At 34.7% G+C, this 6,000-nt stretch overlaps 1 protein-coding gene and 2 non-coding genes across 3 annotated transcripts in view; 1 reads left to right on the top strand and 2 right to left on the bottom strand.

Annotated features, from left to right (window-relative positions):
* Positions 1–159, bottom strand: part of Esyt2 (extended synaptotagmin-like protein 2) — an 85,699-nt gene extending 85,540 nt beyond the window's left edge. The window contains exon 1 of the mRNA XM_085950996.1: positions 144–159. The gene's annotated coding sequence lies outside the window, so the exon portion shown is untranslated. The remainder of the gene's footprint in view (positions 1–143) is intronic.
* A 624-nt stretch (positions 160–783) lies between these two features.
* Positions 784–865, top strand: TRNAL-AAG (transfer RNA leucine (anticodon AAG)). The gene has a single exon. It is a non-coding gene; the product is annotated as a tRNA-Leu (tRNA).
* A 624-nt stretch (positions 866–1,489) lies between these two features.
* Positions 1,490–1,561, bottom strand: TRNAG-UCC (transfer RNA glycine (anticodon UCC)). Its single transcript has one exon. It is a non-coding gene; the product is annotated as a tRNA-Gly (tRNA).
* Positions 1,562–6,000: the final 4,439 nt, after the last annotated feature.

Here is a 6,000-nt window from a genome sequence, read left to right on the forward strand (position 1 = left end):
CACAAGACAACTGTTGTACGTTTAGTTATATTTTGCGTTTAAAAAAATATGTTTTCATGCCGCGCCCGTGAGTTAACGATCTACGCAGGACGAATATTCGAAAAGCTAGCATGTGCGGGCATACGTTGGCCGGATGATAAAACCTTGTATCGGCGCGGATTAGATCATCGGAGAAGTTGTATTTTTAATTGAAATGTTACCAAGTTTGTATTTTTGCCGTGATGTCAGATTGCGGCATTTATTTGACGTTTCATTATGTACGCAGAAAATGATTGACGCGACATCTCTGTGTAATAATTTAAGCTCGGACTCATTTTAATTATAAAAACTTAAAAATTCTTTTACAGTTTACCAAGAGATGTCAGTAAATAGCATTGATTTTATAAAAAGTATCTATTAGAATTAGATTATTGGATAAATTAAATTATTTTATAAAAGATTCCATGATCTATTATTTTAATTAAAATAGGTAGATTGATAATTTTTACTTTATTCTCATGTCATCCACAGAACGACCTTTCACTATTTCTCTTACTCCTCTTGAGACTGTACCCTACAATAATTGGATTTTGCATCATTTAGGTAGGTACCAAGTCGGTTTTCCAAACATTACGAAATAGCTAGGTCCTATCTATTAACCTCAATTTTTCGACACAATTACTCGTGTGGTCACCCTTTTTCGCCAATTGATTTTTTTGACGAAAATTATTGGAAATAATAAAATTGAAATAAAGTTTTAAATATATATATTGAATTATGTGTTTCTTATCGCACTAGCTCGAGGGTAGCGTGGCCGAGCGGTCTAAGGCGCTGGTTTAAGGCACCAGTCTCTTCGGAGGCGTGGGTTCGAATCCCACCGCTGCCAGGCTTTTTGGTCCAATTTCCGTATCTTTTCAATTTATTTTTCTTTCAAAATACCCCATCTATACCCGAATGCCTAAATAATTATAGTAGAAATTTGAGACAGAAAATACGACAATAATAAAATTATTAATTCTAAAAAAATCATAATTTTTTTAGCTCTCGAGAAAGTCTCAGACTGAGACAAGACACATTTTTCTTTTCGACCACAGTAAAAATCTATAATTTTTTATTAATATTATGTAGGTACTTGCCTATATTATTATATATATGCCAATAATAATACCTATAATGTCACAGTGCCATAAAAAGAATCATAAATAAATTGTTATGGCAACCGCGACATTTTTAAAAATACAGCTTTTCCCACTCATGACAATTATCTAAAATTTTATCTTACCTATTTGGTGCCTACGCGGAAAAGAGTTTTATTTTAGCAATAGTAATTTATATTATGTAAATTAAATGGATAATAAAAAACATCAATGCTGACAGTCATTAGAGTGATTTTAGGTAATATAATAATATCGTTTCCTTCGTAAAATTCCATAGATAGATTAATAAAATGGGTACTGAATAAAATACATTGAAGAGAGGTTATTTATTTGAAAAACAAAAAAAGATAATGTGCGATGACCGGGAATCGAACCCGGATCAACTGCTTGGAAGGCAACTATGCTGACCATTACACCATCATCGCACGTACTAGCAGTGAATAAAATACTGTATAAGTAGTAGAAAATATGTGGCTTAAAAATAATGCAGGTTTGACAGTATGTAGGGAAATCTATATTTTAGCTAGAATAGTTTTTCATTTCTGCTAGATATACCTACCTATTATGTTTATTTTTCCCCAGTGACTCAGAATAAAGTCAGTTTGTGAGGATTTTTTATATTTGTCTTTTTCTATGAGGGCTAATAAACATTCTGTGCAATAAATTCTAATATTGTTGATTACTTTCAGAACGATATTCATGACATGTTCAAAAGATAATATTTTGGCAAATAATGCTTCTTGATGAATACATGAACGTAGGTGAAGGAGTCATCTCTCTTGGAATAAGCGCTCGAAATGGAAAAATTTGAGAACCGGAGCGCTACACAATTTTCTGAAGATATTTACGTATCTATCTAATAAGTATCTATCTAATAGGCGGAGTAAATACGAAAGACAGTGACACCCACAGAACATATTAATAAATAGAATTCCGATAGACTATGCCCCAATACACTACATTTTGACGCAGGGTTTTGAATGTGAGTGTCGTACGAAAATGAACCAAACATTATAGATGTGCAATAATGTGTGTTGCAACCTTCAAATATACCAATATTGAATGAGCACACGTGCATAAACTGAGATCAGTAAATTTGTCTGAATGAAATTCAAACGTATTCTTGGCAAATCTTTAAGTTTATCCCATATTCTTCCACATTCGAGATCGGGTGCCTGCAGTGGCGAAGGGTGGATGTAGGCTGTTAAGATCCGATATAAATAGTGCAAATAAAACTTTGTCAGTTACACCTACTTATTTGTTTTCATTGAACTAAGAATACAATATTTGTCGATGGTGCTAGTTAGTTTTTAAAATTCAATTACCCTGCCTAAGCCAAACCAAAACAGATTAGGTATGCTATAACCGATCCGACAAAAATAGTGCACACTTTTTCAGTCATAGGTAAGTAGGTACTTATTTGTTTTTGTTGAATTAAGAATACATAGATCTAACCAAACCTTAATCGATAAAAAACATTCTTCTATCTATAAAATATCTAAAATTATGTACTTACTTATAGTTAAATACCATAATTTTAGATATTTTATGGATCAAGGAATATTTTTTGACATTAGGTATCCACAATGGCTTGAATTGTGCAGGGTTTAATTGAATTTTAAAAACTAACAAATAATACTATATAAAAACTGTAGTCTTAGTTAAATGAAAACAAATATGTAGGTACATTTTGACTGACAAAATTTATTGTGCTCTATTTTATGTCGAATCCTAACAGCCTGCCTCCACCCTTCGCCACTGGTTGCCTGTTAGGCCCGTTTCAGATGGGACACCGGTGTCGCGCTCGATATAATATAGGAGGCCTTTGTATTCGAATAAAGGGGCCTTTGTATTATGTTTATGAACGCCCCAGAGCTAATGAGTCAACGCGTGTCCGGTACACTTTTCCGTCGGCCGCTACATTCTCAAGCCGCCGATACACCTGTTTTTATTACCGCAGCCAGATTTATGTTCTAATTTATAACGGGAAATTATGCGTTGACTCATTAGCTCTGGGGCGTTCATAAACGTAATACAAAGGCCCGTTTATTCGAATACAAAGCCCTTCTATATTATATCGAGCGCGACACCGGTGTCCCGTCTGGAACGGGCCTTACTCCATACCCGTTAGGTATTTCTGTTCCCATTATTTCTGATACCACTGCTAGGTTTTGTTAACCCCTCCCCCTACCAATCCCTAAAAATCATTAATAAAATATTATGGATATTTTTTTCGAAATGGTCCCCCTCTCCCATTCAGTGACGTCCCTAGACAAAATGCCGCCTCTGGGCAGCGCCATATGCGGCCGCATTTTTTTATAAGTACAATATTTTTTATTATCCGTGCTCGTGTCGTTTCTAATCACCAATGATGTCGAAGGGCAACCGAATTAAACTAGACATCGCGTTATGCTAATTACATAATACATTTTGTTTCCAACCAGTGAGCTGAATTTTTGAAAGGATAGATATTTCGTTATTAAGTAGGTACTCAGTTTAGGTAGTTACTTATATATATTATGTTTACCAAATGATTCTACTCGATTTGCCTACCCCCACGGGACGTCACTGCTCCCATTCCACTGTTCTGTGTGCGCGCCTCATTGATAATGGCGCGCCTGGGTAGGTACGCTTCGTCCATTTCAAATGCTGAAAAAATATAAATAATTGTCAATGCTCAATGAAATTTAACAGTTGAATAAAATTAGGAATCGACTCGGACATTTCTATAAATTGGTAATTAATAATAATTATTAATCCCAGAATGGAATATTCGATTAATGTTATTATACATTCAATAAATTTTAATATTTGATTCGTTTCATTAAGTACTGAAATCTAAATAAACATTCTTTCGGCACAGAATCTCTTCATAAACCTTGATTTTTTTGTCTTTTCCGTGTTGAACTAGGGCAGCCGTGGAGAAGCTATGGCACTCGTGTCACGCATGTGGACAATTTTAGAATCATGAAACTAGGAAGTATCATATCGGAAATATGTACCGACATTTTTAGGGTTACATGTAAATTGTACGTATGCAGTTCATCGTGAGACACTTATTCGTGCGCCGTAGTACGTGAAACATGAGTTCGTATAAAATTTTATAAAATGACGAGTTCTTCGTTGAAAATTTCACCGTGGAATACATTTGTACGTATCTTACAAAATGCGGTGATAGTTTGCAAATAGTACTGTTCCAATTAGATTAACCCTAACCTAACCTAACCTAACTTAACCTAGTAAAGACATCTCCACATGTTGTAGCATACGTACAAATATACTCCACGGTGAAATGTTCAACGAAGAACTCGTCATTTGATTAAATGTTACACGAACTCATGTTTCACGTACTGCGGCGCACGAATAAGTGTCCTGCGGTGAACTGTTTACGTACAAATTTCCGGATACGCATTTTAGTGGGCGAAAAACCATAAAAAACTAGTCTGAATTTGGAGCAAAAAAAATCGAAAAGTACCTACATTTTTCGCTCGATTTTTATTTGTGGGGAAAGTGAAACCTTAACATCAACCTTGACACGCAATCCTTGGTTACATTTTTTTTGTATTCTAAAAAAAAAATGAAACTGTAAGTATTAATGTCGGTTTTTAATTGCTGTCAAATATTGAGTTAATATAAACATTTTAAATACGAGGCCCTTGCGCAGTAGCATTATAGATAATATTATTAGACGAAGGCCGATATTTTTCAGTTGTAATTTTTACATGTTAATTTTATTAATTGTTACTAAAACTAGGAAAGTTCCTAGCAATCCCCAATATTGTGTTTTCAGATCATGTTATATTTTTTTGTTTACTATGTGACGTCACATTTTCTCTGATCCCTCTTCCCCTCTGCCGCTCATCGTCACATAGGTATCATCACAATATATCGCCCCCGCCTAGAGCGTGACGTCATATGGGCGGCCCCTCAGTAGTCTATGGTGACCGGGTTTGATCGGGGATAATATCACAAATGAGCGTAATTATTCAGAAAGCAGACAGTCCCCACAAACCACAAACTGAGATAGGTATAAGCACTTTTGTGTAACATGTGATTATTTAATTCTACAATTTAAATTAAATGTATCTACTATTTTTAGCATGGAACATGCTTTTGTCTTGACCTCCCGGGCGGATTCATTACGAACAATCGCACAGGCGCGGCGGCGGTAACGAAAAATAAACTCACAAAAGTAGCGCGGTGCGAGCCGCAAGAGACTTTACAGAAGTGTTGCCAACCGTACTATAATTATATTATTTATACTATAATTTTAGTCCGCGTACTATGTACGATATAAAACAGGTATAGTACGCCCAAAATACTATAATTTGGAATATCGGAAAAAATGTGTAAAAAGTACTAAAATTTCGATATTTCCGTTTGACAAATTGGTGCAAAGTACTATAATTTCGCAATATAAGAAGATTTGGAGAATTTGTTCAAAAAATTGTTCGAAAAACGTAAAAAAATCCCTTGACTTTGGTTAAAAATGAAATTTCTTGAATTCTTCGGTAAGCATTTTTGGTCGGAAGAGGTACCAAAATGAAAAAGGGTCTCGGAGTTTCTCAAGTTCTCCGTTATATTTTCCTGGGAAACAAAAAACCTATACATTTTCAACAGATCACAACGCGTACTATATTTTTTCCCCAAATACTATAATTTTGGAGGCTCTGTACTATAAATCCACTTTGAAAAGATGGCAACACTGCTTTACAGCAGCGTTGCCAACCGTACTATAATTATAGTATTTGTACAATAATTTTGGTCCGCGTACTATGTACGATATAAAACAGGTATAGTACGCCCAAAATACTATAATTTTGAATATCGGAAAAAATATGTAAAAAGTACTAAAATTTCGATA

Source organism: Rhyacophila brunnea, unplaced genomic scaffold (genome assembly GCF_057557595.1).
Source record: "Rhyacophila brunnea isolate RB1 unplaced genomic scaffold, BYU_Rbru_1.0 scaffold_24, whole genome shotgun sequence".
Classification (NCBI taxonomy): Eukaryota; Metazoa; Arthropoda; class Insecta; order Trichoptera; family Rhyacophilidae; genus Rhyacophila; species Rhyacophila brunnea.